The sequence below is a fragment of the Cyprinus carpio genome, chromosome A15 (genome assembly GCF_018340385.1).
Source record: "Cyprinus carpio isolate SPL01 chromosome A15, ASM1834038v1, whole genome shotgun sequence".
In the NCBI taxonomy this organism is placed as follows: Eukaryota; Metazoa; Chordata; class Actinopteri; order Cypriniformes; family Cyprinidae; genus Cyprinus; species Cyprinus carpio.
In genome coordinates, this window is record NC_056586.1 from 1,023,824 (window position 1) to 1,037,011 (window position 13,188).

General features: G+C 39.2%; 1 protein-coding gene across 1 annotated transcript in view; it reads right to left on the minus strand.

The window, feature by feature from the left end:
• bud23 (BUD23 rRNA methyltransferase and ribosome maturation factor) overlaps positions 1-49 on the minus strand; it is a 5,536-nt gene extending 5,487 nt beyond the window's left edge. Inside the window, exon 1 of the mRNA XM_019103141.2 lies at positions 1-49. This exon is cut by the window's left edge and continues 113 nt beyond it. The gene's annotated coding sequence lies outside the window, so the exon portion shown is untranslated.
• Positions 50-13,188: the final 13,139 nt, after the last annotated feature.

The following is a 13,188-nucleotide window of genomic DNA, read 5'->3' on the forward strand; positions in this document are numbered from 1 at the left end:
CATGGAGGAAAGCGCGTGGCCCGCGCTGATGACGTCACCCACAGGCGCCGGATGTTCCGCAGGCTCGCATTCTTTTTTTATTTTTTTATTTTTTATTTGAACAAACATTAATGTACAAACAACTTGGCCATATCAATACATCTTCACATTACAATGTACAGAATAGAATAGGTGCATCTACGGTCCGTGTATCTTTTGGTCATTCGATTTTTTGTTTAATTTTGTAAGTAGAAAAAATGAAAAACAGCTCCTTTTTCGTTTTTTTAATTTTTTGAAAAAAACGAAAAACAAGAATTCGGCTTAATTTTTAGTTTTTCGTTCAGGGTTAGAAAAATGAATAAACAGCTTGAATATTCGATTTCTACACTTGGGCGGGAATTAAACTCCCCTTTCTGCTGATTGGTCAGACAAAAAAAAAAATCAAACCATGCTGTCATCAGGGCTGCGTTCAGCCCCGACAAAACGTTGCAAAACGTTTTTTAAACGGAAACGGTGGCGTGTTGAACACCCTGTTGTGATGACGCAAGCGTTGCAACTATGGCAGCTGAGAAGGCCGTTATGTGGAAAGCGTTTTGAAGAATTTTCGGAGCCTGATGATATTGATATAAATACTTGTTTAATACTGCAAAGTACCCTCGATGTTACAGTCACTGCCCTTGCCGTCCCAGAATGAAAGCACACATCTTACCAAATTCTGACTGAAAACACATCTATTTTATCTCCTGGTAGCTAATCAATTCTAATTTAAATTATTTTATTTCTAGTTCTTAATTTTTTAAATACCTTGTATTAATTATCATTCTCATTTTTTGTAAAGCACTTCATTACCACTGTGTATGAAATTTGGTATATAAATAAACTTGCCTTGCAATGAAGTAAAAAAAATATAAACAACTACATCATCATGGTGATATGCTATATTTTACTATAACACTCTTACGGCATAACATGTACCTTCTAATGTCTTCAATTGTTGCATATACCGAGCTGCAGCGGACACATTTGTAAACTACTTTACTAGGACCCATTGTGCGAGGTGTCTCTTTAATACCGCGTGGGTTTATATACATGCTGCCGCTGATTGGGCCGACATTTCTGACACACCCACCAAACAAGAGAAAACGCATCTCAAACCCGTTGCACACCGTTGCACACCGTTTCCAGGAAACGTGTCGTTCAACCCGGAAAACGTAGCAAAACGTTGCGCACCGGTGTGAGCTTGAACGTGCACCAGTTCTTCTGCAGTTCCTCGCGGCAGAATAATGCTTTGACTTGGGTATATTCAGAGCTGGGTAGATTACTTACAAATTGTAATTGTAAAACCCATTGGTTAAATGCTGTATAGCCCACCGGATTAATGACTGATAACTGTGTGAATGTCCACAAACTGGAAAACTGGACAAATTCTGAAGCCACCTGACTAATTTTTGATATGTGAGATTTTAAAAAAAATGAGTTTTTAGAGAGAATCAATAAACGGTGAATTTTTGATGTTTCTTTTGTGTTGATTGTTTTTTGTCTATAAAAAAGTAACTGTAGTCTTATTACTGTAGATTTAGTCTGACACTTGTGCACTCGCACACAGGAATGTCACACAAGTTTACATAAATTTAATTAATTGCCATTTGGTTTGTTTCTCACCAAACCTTACTGTATACCTTCAGAACGTTTGGAATATAGCATACGCCACGAGATGCATATTATTTTATGACAGATTTGCATCCGCTTAAAGAATGAAAAGTGAAAGTCACCGTTCTCTGCCATTAAATGGGTAAGTGCGAGCAGGACATTTTTGTGTGTGTGTTTCGGAAAAAATAAGGTAGACCTAATAAGCCTTTAGAACAACATCTGACTAGTTACCCTAGTTAAATAAAACAGAAAACGCGACTACTGTCAAGCACAGACGAGTATTGAAGTGCACAGGATATATGCAGCAATCTAAGCAGTTTATTTAATTAATATTGAGAATTTGTTGATGTTCACCTGGATTTGTTCCTCAAGAGGGGAAATAATTTAATAAGTTGTCATTTATAGTCATATGGTAAAATGCATATTTTTATTTGTTTACATTCAAAATGACTACAAAATGTCGTCTCGTTGAAAAATAAAGAAAACAACAGAATGCACTGCTTTAGCGCAAAACATGAACCAATACACAGCTAGTAGGCTGCTTGATGCGCCTATTTTTAAAAGTCTACATTAAGGTTATTTGACGTTAAATGCATTATTTAAGTCATTTTAGAATAAATCACAGTATATATCATGAAAAAAGTGACTTTACAGTTTGGAAAATATGGTAGGCTATGAAATCCCCCCCAGCAGCAGCAGAGGACTAGTATTCTGCCGGGAGGAGCTGCAGAAGAACTGATGACAGTTTGATCTTTTTCTTTTTTTTTTTTTGTCTGACCAATCAGCAGAAAGGGGCGTTTAATTCCCACCCACGTGTAGAAATCGAATATTCAAGCTGTTTATTCATTTTTCTAACCCTGAAAGAAAAACTAAAAATTAAGCCGAATTCTTGTTTTTCGTTTTTTGCAAAAAATTTAAAAACGAAAAAGGAGCCGTTTCTCATTTTTCTACTTTCAATATTAAACAAAAAATCCAATGACCAAAAGATACACGGACCATCTACATACAACAGAAAGAGAGAACAAAAGGAAAAAAAAAAATAAGATAGAAAATAATCTTAGAGCGGGGCTAGGGTTTTTCTTGTAAATCATACTCCATAATAGTAGTAATAATAATTGTATTTTTCTTTTTCATCATTTTAAAGGCTTTTGAATACAAAATAAACTCATTATGAAATGCATAAAAGGCTGGTTTAACTTTCAAGAATCTAGATTTATGAGCAGACTCGCATTCAAATCTCACTCCAGATATTTATATACTAGAGAGTATACTCTTTTTTTAAATGTATTCAACTGAACGATTGGTATTCGATATACGAATGGAGAGTTTATTCATCAGTGAATGAATACAAATGATTATGCATTAATCACAAACGACTATGATTTGTCCATTCTGAAAAGCGCTGAGAAAAGTAACAGGTGTGACGTGACGGCGGCGTCTGCATACTGCGTCAGATGCGTTCTGGACAATAATTAACACCATTATAATGGCAATAGTACACTTTAATAGAACAGATGCAAGTTTTAAAATAATTGAGTTATTTTTAGACACGCCCATACTATTTTCTGTCCACGCGTCATCTCATTGGCCAAGAGAGAAAGAGCGACACACGTCATAATCTGAAAACCACGCCCTTACGGTTGGGGGGGCGGGGGGTCTGTTTGGGGATAGACAACCCAACGCTCTCCATTGACTTTCTATGGGTTAGGGTTAGGGTTAGCTATCAAATGATTTTAAATAAAAAAATAACAATTTAATGAGTTTCTGTTTTTATAACATAGCTATGCCTATGATATCACACAAACAAGAGTCCTGTTTTTTTTCTCTCGAATATCTAAACGATCGCAAATGTATAATAAACTTTTAAATAATTGGACTTTATTATCCAAGATGGCGGCATTTCCACACGCAGCGGCTTCTATCTCTCCCATCAGAACGGTGTTTTTGTGTTTTTTGTTTTGTGAGTCGCAGTGTTTTTGTACGTCTTCATCGCGTCTACCTGTCTTTAAGAGCGCATACAGTCGTGAGTTTCTGCTGGATGTCGGCAGAACCACATTTTTAGAGTTAAACTCAACCACAGCAGAGACGCCACAAGCAGCATGAAAAGGAAGCAGAAGGGGGTAAGCGCGGAGGTATCCGGGCTAGGCTAACGGCTAACCCACAAAAGCCATCTATCCCCACCATCGTACTGGCTAATGTACGCTCTTTGGACAATAAACTGGACTACATCCGATTACTACGTTCAACTCAGAGGACTGTAAGTGACTTGTTGTGTTTTTGTGTTCACGGAAACATGGCTCAGCAACAGCGTGCCGGATGGCGCTATTCAGCTCGATCAGCTAACATGCTATCGAGCAGACAGAGCTCTCGTCGCGGGAGGAAAACCCGCGGCGGCGGGCTTTGTGTTTACATCAATGACGCGTGGTGCCGCGATGCTGTTGTGATCTGCAAACACTGCTCACCTCTGGTGGAGTTTATGATTATTAAGTGCCGGCCGTTCTACCGAGGGAATATACAGCCATGCTGCTCGTTGCTGTATACATTCATCTGAACAACAGCAACAGGAGTGAGGCACTAAATGAACTGCACCAGCACATCAGTGAGCAGCAGACAGCACACCCTGATGCATAGCTGGGGATTTCAACCATGCAGACCTAAAGAGTGTGTTCCCAAAAATACACCAACACATTAACTTTCCAACATGAGGTAATAACATTTTAGACTTTGTTTACACCACACAGAGAGGAGCTTAGAAAGTACTCCGAGAAGGTCACTGCCTACATCACCAAGTTTGCTGAGTCACAAAGACCATCACTGTCCGGGCCAACCAGAAGCCGTGGATGACAGGGGAGGTCTACAGACTCCTGGAGACGCAGAACGCTGTATTCAGAGCTGGAGATGAGGTGGGCCTGAGGACAGCCAGGGCCAACCTATCCCGTGGCATCAGAGAGGCTAAGAGACAGTACTCCAGGAGGATAACCCATCGTTTCAGCGACAGCAGAGACACTCGGAACCTGTGGCAGGGGATACAGACCATTACGGACTACAAGCCCCCATCGCGGACCTGTGACAGCAACATCTCTCTGCTGAATGAGCTGAACACCTTCTTCGCTTGCTTTGAGAAACATAACAGCTCCACTGCACAGAAGACTCCACCTCCTCCCGGTGACCAGATGATGACGCTGACCCCGGACAGCGTGAGGAGATCCTTCAGCAGGATCAATGCACGCAAACCTCCGGGTCCTGACAACATTCCTGGGCATGTACTGAGGGACTGTGCAGCAGAACTCACTGATGTCTTCACAGACATTTTCAACATCTCGCTTAGTCAGGCTGTTGTTCCCACATGCTTCAAAGCTACCACCATCATTCCAGTCCCGAAGAAGCCATCTCCATCCTGCTTCAATCACTACCGTCTTGTTGCACCTACTCCTATCCTCATGAAGTGCTTTGAACGGGACATGCACAATATCAAGTCTGCCCCCAACCCCCCTCCCCGGATCCCTTCCAGTTTGCATTTCAGTCCAACCGTGACTATGACGCCATCGCAACTGCCCTCCACTCAGCACTCACACATATAGACAAAAAAGACTCATACGTCAGAATGCTGTTCATAGACTTCAGTTCAGCATTCAACACAATCATCCCTCAACAGCTCATTTACAAACTGGTCCAGCTGGGGCTCAACACTTCGCTGTGCAACTGGCTGTTGGACTTTCTGACTGGAAGACCTCAGGCAGTACGGGTCGGCAGCAATACATCCAGCACGATCACACTGAACACTGGGGCCCCCAAAGGATGTGTGCTGAGCCCCCTCCTCTTCACTCTGCTGACCCACGACTGCACACCGTCACACAACTCCAACCTCTTTATTAAGTTTGCGGATGACACGACTGTGGTGGGTCTCATTAGCAACAGAGATGAGACAAACTACAGGAGCGAGGTGAGCCGTCTGGCCAGGTGGTGCAGTGACAACAATCTCTCTCTGAACGTGGAGAAGACGAAGGAGATTGTTATTTACTTCAGGATAGTGCACACTCAGTATGCTCCTCTGACCATCAACGGTGCAACTGTGGAGAGAGTGAGCAGCACCAAGTTCCTGGGTGTGCACATCACAGAGGACCTCTCCTGGACCGAGAACACCGCAGCACTGGCCAAGAAATCACGACAGCGTCTCTATTTCCTCCGCAAACTGAGGAGAGCCAGAGCCCCGGCCCCCATCATGTACACCTTCTACAGAGGCACCATCGAGAGCATCCTGACGAGCTGCATCACTGTGTGGTATGGCGCCTGCAACGCATCCTGCCGGAAGACTCTGCAACGCATAGTGAGAGCAGCTGAGAAGATCATTGGTGTCTCTATCCCCTCCCTCCAGGTCATTTACGGAACCCGTCTCACTCGCAAAGCCCTCTGCATCGCAGGTGATCCCACCCACCCGTCACACAGCTTCCTCAGTCTGCTGCCATCAGGGCGGAGACTGCGGAGTCTCCAGGCCAGGACCAGCAGACTGAAGGACAGCTTCATCCATCAGGCTGTCAGGAAGCTGAACTCGCTCCCGAACTCCCTCCCCCCCTTCTGCCCCAGGCACCCCTGAATTATGAACCCCCCCCACCCCAGATCCCACATCCCCAGGTCCTTCGACTCCTCCCTCCCACTAACATACGATGACATGCACCAGTCACTTTGTGCAGCATTGGTCTGCTCACTACCTCATTCAGCATGGAACTGACGTCATTCTACTACCTCTTCAGTCAGTTTAAATAAAATAACTGCTCTCTGAGCCCTTTGCCACTTTAATCAGACTGAATAAGCTTTTTTGCACAACAATCTTTTTATCTGCACTGTTTGTTCACTTCACTGGTTTGCACTCTATCTGCCATGTGCCTTGTGCTGCTTTATTTAACTTTATTTTTATAATTTTTTCACATGCCCTTAATTGTATAGGTGTATTTTATATTTTATATTTGATCTGTATCTGTCTGGATTTTTAGGCTCTACTGTTAGTGTTATCTGTATGCACCATGGGTCTGAGAGTAACGCAATTTCAATTCTCTATCTATGTACTGTACATGTGGAAGCATTGACAATAAAGCAGACTTGACTTGACTTGAACAACAACTTACAGAGTAACTTTCAGACACAAAATTCCGTTTTGCTCCATCAGAAAGAAAACAGAACAAACAGCAGAACCGCTGCATCTCCGAACAACAATGTTTTGTTCCTCAGTGTTACGCAGAACAGCAAATAATTCAATCTGGCTGTAAGTACAGTCGTTTGCAAAGCTAATGAATCAGCTTTTTAAATGAATCAGTTGATTCAACTCACTTATTAAGACAGTCCCTTACTGCCACCTACTGGCGGTTGTTGATTCATATTTAAAAAAGTAGCTTATTTCATTTTTGCAATCATTTAATATTTCTACATTAAAATGTTATATTTATGTACAATCCATCTATGAATTTTGTTGATAGTGATTTCATTTGATTGTTAATAGCTAGCATGTCTTTTCATTCGATTGAATTTATTGATTAAATAAGAACCTGACATAAGAGGAGACAGATATGACAACAACTCTTATAATACTAATAAGCCAACATCTCTGGCTTAATTTTTTTTTTTTCTCTCAGTTATTTCAGGGTTTTGATCTCTCAACTGAGAGAACACATCCTGTTTATTATGTTATAATGAATATTTAATATTACATTTAAACTTTGATTATAGCCTAGACATGTTGCATATTAATTGTACTATTTATGAACCTCAAAGTATATGTTTGTGTATTTTGTGTTACTCCATAATGATGTTCTATTTGAGGGCATTTGTAGTGTAGGTATAGGGCCCAAACATAACCTCAAACCCAGGGGCCCCTGCCCCCCCAAGTCCTGCCCTGCCGACATCTACAACTATTTGTGTTTTTTGGGGCCGACAGCTTATAAAAACGTAGTTCTGTGTTTTTTAGCTTGTTTACTGTGCACCTTGTCACACAACAGCTTTTAGGCATTGCTCTGTTTTTTGTTATAAGTCAGAAATGACAAGGAGGCAGCTTCCCGCAATAGAAAGTCAATGGAGAGCGTTGGATTGGATTGAAGTGTTTATCATTACAATAAGTTAGACGACAAATACCAGTTTACAGTGCTGTACAATTATGTCCATGATTTGAGACAAATTGTGCTAGTCCTAGAAGATTTCTCTGATCCCCGGCCAAAATCTGTAGTCATATTCGGAGCCGATTAATGACCATTACCATCAAATTTTACTTCCTTCATTCATTTTTAATATTGATAAAAGCTTTACTATTCAGCATATTTGTTGCTGACGTTCATTTAAAATGCCATTAATTAGAACAAAAGAGCTATGTGTAAATTAATGTGTATAATATATTTTGTCATGGGGCTGTGGGTTGTGTAGGAAACACTGGCATGAATGTTTTACATTAGTATAAAAATATTTCTAAAGCATCTGTTCTTTAAAGAGATAGTTCACCCAAAACTGAAAATTACCCCATGATTTACTCACCCTGAAGCCATCCTATGTGTATATGACTTTCTTCTTTCAGACAAATATAATCAGGATATTTTTCTTACACAAGCGCATCAATTCGCTTCAGGAGGCATTTATTAACGCCCTGGATGTGTGTGGAGCACTTTCATGATGGATGGATGCACTTTTTTGGGCTTCAAAATCTGGACATCCATTCACTGCCATTATAAAGCTTGAAAGAGATGGGATATTTTTTAATACAACTCTGATTATAATCATCTGAAAGAAGAAAGTCATATACACAGATGGCTCGAGGGTGAGTAAATCATGGGGTGATTTTCATTTTTGGGTGAACTATCCCTTTAAGATGCTTTGCCTTACACACTCACTATATAAACCAGTCTGTGTAATCGTAAAACTCTCTTCATCCTCCAGACTGCATTTATGATGAAAACCCTTCTTTGTGGTTCTTCATTCACTTTATTCACAGAAATATAAAGTTTAACGTGAAGGCCATCGCTTGATACAAAATCTCAGAATGTTCCAAACTCATTCCACTATTAGCATAAAGGATTCATATAAAAACAAAACTCAGTAGTAGACAACAAATAATGACTAAATAAAACGCCAAAGGGAAAGATTTATGCAAACTACAACCAGAGCTACAATACATCAGTCATTTTTCAGTTATTAAACCATGATGGAGATGATTGGCACACGTCTGTCATGTCACATGAGACATCGAGCACAAAGTACTTTCTCCCCAAATATGTGATTCCAGAACTCATGAATGGAAAACATGATCAAATCAGCAGGAAACAGTGCACTGAGTTTGTTTATTCCTTTGAAAGCAAACCTTAATGCTATGTTTTAAAATGGCATCTCTGCACAGGAAGTGATGTCTATAAAGAGATTTTTTACTGGGTTTGCTGTGAGGAACTGGAGAGACCTGCACAAAGCTCAGAGCTGAAGCTGAAGCTGGATGATTGGCTCACATGGTTCGTGCAGGTCAGTCAAGTTCTTCACACCAAACTCAGTAAATCACATCTGGACTTGCTTTGCTGCATCAGTCTGAAGGGTCCTTTTGTGTTCCAGCAAACAGAAATGACTTACAATTAGAAAGAGGGTCTCCATCAAACTATGGTTAAAAAATCTACCTCGTGAACAAGTCCACAAAACTAGATTCATCCACTTTATCTGAATAGAACATATTCAAACTCTCAAGCAGATCGGGGTGTGTTTAGAGGATCCACAATGTTTAATTATAATCATGTGTGGCTCAAAAAATATCATGACTGTAAACATTGTCTAAAATGTCCTAAATCTGGCTGATGCACCCCAAAACATCATGTGAGCAAGACCCCATCAGCCACCTTCAGCTTCAGCTCTGAGCTCTGTCAAGTTCCTCACGGCAAACCCAGTAAAACTTGTCAAAGTTATCAATGCTTGGTTAAGTTGTTGCTGACAAAAGCTTCACTGTTTACGAGAGTACTGCCAGTAATGATAAAACTGTGTTGTTGGTGACCGACTCAGAAACTCATTCAGCAAAAACAATTATAGCATGACCGAGCTGACCATTAGACCATTAGGCTTGTTTTATGTTGTCTTGACAGTATAACAAATTGTTTTTTTTTTTCTTAAAAATTATACAAAAACTCTATATTTTTCTTTAACTTTTGATGCCTAGGTGACCCCTTAATACAGTATTCAACAAAAAAGTTTAAAAAAGTAGAACAAAAATAAAGTTGTGGAGGAAAAGTACTATAAAACTTAATGTTTCTGGACCTAGTAAAATCTTTTGACATATAAAAATTAAACACGTGGTAGCATCTGTTTCATAGGAAAGCAAACTAATACTGTTGAGTTAAACCTGTGGTCATTTATATATAAATAGTGTGCTGCTGCATAGAGGTCGACCAATAGATAGGTTTTACAGAATTTAACCTGTGCAAATTGTGTGTGTGTGTGTTTAACTGTTGGTAGTACGCAGATACACAAAGCCAGATTTTAAACATTCATCCATTTTTCAAACCATGGGGAATTTTAAACATTTACAGAAAAAAAGCCATGATATGCATACAATAAATGTTATCATCACATAAAAAAAAGATATGTTGCTGGACTTATTTAAAGCGCTTGGTTTTCAACGGTTTTATGTTATTTGGAGTTTGGTAAACTGTTACTTTGTGATTCGCCTTAAAAATGCAAGGCAGCAACTGAACTTTAGTTTTTAAGTATAATCAACTTGGTTGTTCCAAGTAATTTCAACTTAAATTATATTAAACCAACAAAAAAAAAAAAAAAAAAAAATAAAAAATAAATAAAAAAACCTTGAAATTGCTCAACTAATTTTGCTGAGTTGAAGTAATGTAAAAACATAAATTGCCATTATTTACTAATTATTTTTTGCAGTGTAATTATTAGTAATATAGATCAGCACGATTTCACTCTGAGTGGAAGCTTAATTAGTTAACTAATTAATTAGTTACAGCTTCATATCAATTTAACATCAAATATTAGTCAAGACTTGATCAAGACGCTGTAACATCATTTTAAATTCAGTTTGGACGGCAGTTTCTTCCATTAGATGAAAATAGGAAGTTAACGCCACACTGAAACTGGTTTAATGTATATGTAGGCCAATATGTTAGATGTTCAGTTTACATCAAATGTCACGATTTTGATATCAGTTCGATGTCTTTTCAACATCCAGTTGCTCACTTGGTGGCCTGTTTCTCTACTTTATTATCCCACAGTTAACATCCACTATCAGTCGACCTCTACTGCTGCACTGAGGGTTTGTTCGTTTAGCCAAATTTATCCAAAACATCCACGTAGTGAATGCTTGAATCTGAAGCTTGACTTATATCTCACAATACAGCTGGAGGTTTGGGTGACACTGAACTGTTGGGACACAACTACTTCACATTTAACAACAAATGATCCAGTTAAAGGTAAAGAACATGCCGTTTTGGTTCCGTCACTCAAAACAGTTAAAAATCAGGACTGTTGATGGGTGTAACATCTGAGGTCCAACCACATCAGTGAAAAAAACCCTGACAGCACACAAACCAAACCCAACACATGAGGAACTAAAACACGTCTCAGTAATGACACATGGGTACGTGCTGTGCATGTACTCAAACAGTCACTGTTTATAACTGTGCAAATACTGTGAAGGTCTGTGGATTGTATCCATGTCCTCCAGATACGACAGAAGAAAGTCACAGGCAGCAGCTTCACACACAACAGAAACCAAAATCAGTTCAATCAGGGCTGAACAGGAAACAGCCAATCAGATGGTTTGACTTCACTTCCTGTGGAGACGGGACAGAATCTCCTGAAATCTGATCCTCATCTGCCTTGAGAGTGAAGCAGACGCAGTTTAAAGTTAAAATGTAATTGTTCAAATCAAGTTCACACTAGTTTTAGGGTTTTACAGTGATTCTGATGTAAAAAGACTATTCTGTCATTTACTTAAAGTTGTTCCAAACCTGTAAGACTTTCTTTCGTCTGTTAAACACAAAAGAAGATGTTTTGAAGAACGTTGAATGAAGAATGCACCCGTTGACTTCCATAGAAAAAACAATGGGAAAAATACTATGGAAGTCAATGGCTACCAGCAGCTGTTCGGTTACCAACATTCTTCAAAATATCTTCCTTTTGTGTTTAAGAGAAGACAGAAACTCGCACAGGTTTGGAACGACTTGAGGACGAGTAAATGGCAGAATTTAGATTTTTGGGTGCACTGTCCCTTTAAATGAGACACTCACTCACATCGATGAAGATCAGGTGATGTTTAGAAGCCCTTTGTGCAGGAAAACATCGCACAAAAGTCATCACAGGCCATTAAAATACGTCTTCTTTTACGTTTTTGGCCATTATTTGAAAATATCACATGTGTAAATCAACAGAAACAGTACATCAATGTCCTAAATGACTAATATTACAGTCATGCGTGGCCAAACAGGTGAACATAATTACAGAATGATTAGCATAAAGCTTAATTTGCTAATAGACACACGCGATGAAGAGTTGAGTAAAGAACTGACAGACGCTGATGAACACATCTGAAACGAATCCACTCTGTTGTCCAAAACATCATCATCATCATCATCACACCACAGACGATCCACTCAGATCCCACCAAATCCAGGACGAGAGCTGAAAGATGTGAGTGTGACTGTGGTCCGTCTCTCTCATGAATCCTGAAGATGATGATGATGATGATGATGCTAGTGTCCACAGTTAGTGGAAACTGAAAACATCCTGCTCAGCTGTACGATGTGGAGGCGTTTGTTGTCACTGAATGAAGACCAAGAGGGGAACATGAACATCTGTCAGCATGTGCTGCAAACCACCTGAAACACTCCAAGAAATGCACCAGGACCGACTCAACATGAACACAGAGAGTTTAATGGAGGGATGATCACAGACGGCAGCTCTCAGATGATCATTTACGTCATTTCCATGATGTTTTGTTGACGATTGCGAAATGATTTTCATCGTGTGTTGGTAGATAAAGGACTACACTACTGGTGAAAAGTTTGGAATAATTAATATTTTTTATGTTTTCTGAAAGACGTCTCACCAAGGATGCATTTATTTCATAAAAAATATAGTGAAAACTAATATATTATTACAATTTAAAATAACTGTGTTCTATGTGAATCTCTGTTAAAGTGTAATTTATTTCTGTGATGCGCAGCTGTATTTTCAGCATCATTACTCCAGTCTTCAGTGTCACATGATCTTCAGAAATCATTCTAATATGATGATTTGCTGCTCAAGAAACATTTCTGATTATTATCAATGTTGAACACAGTTTTTGCAGCTTAATATACAACCGTGATATACGATCATTCAAAAGATTGGGGTACTCTTTAAAAAAAAAGAAAAAAGAAAATGAATTAATATTTGTGTTCATTAAGGATGCATTAAATTTATCAAAAGTGACAGTAAAGATATTCATAATGTAACAAAATTTCTATTTCAAACAAATGCTGTTCTTTTAAGGTTTTTTATTCATCTGTGAATCCTAAAAGAATATATATATATATATATCACAGTTTCCACAAA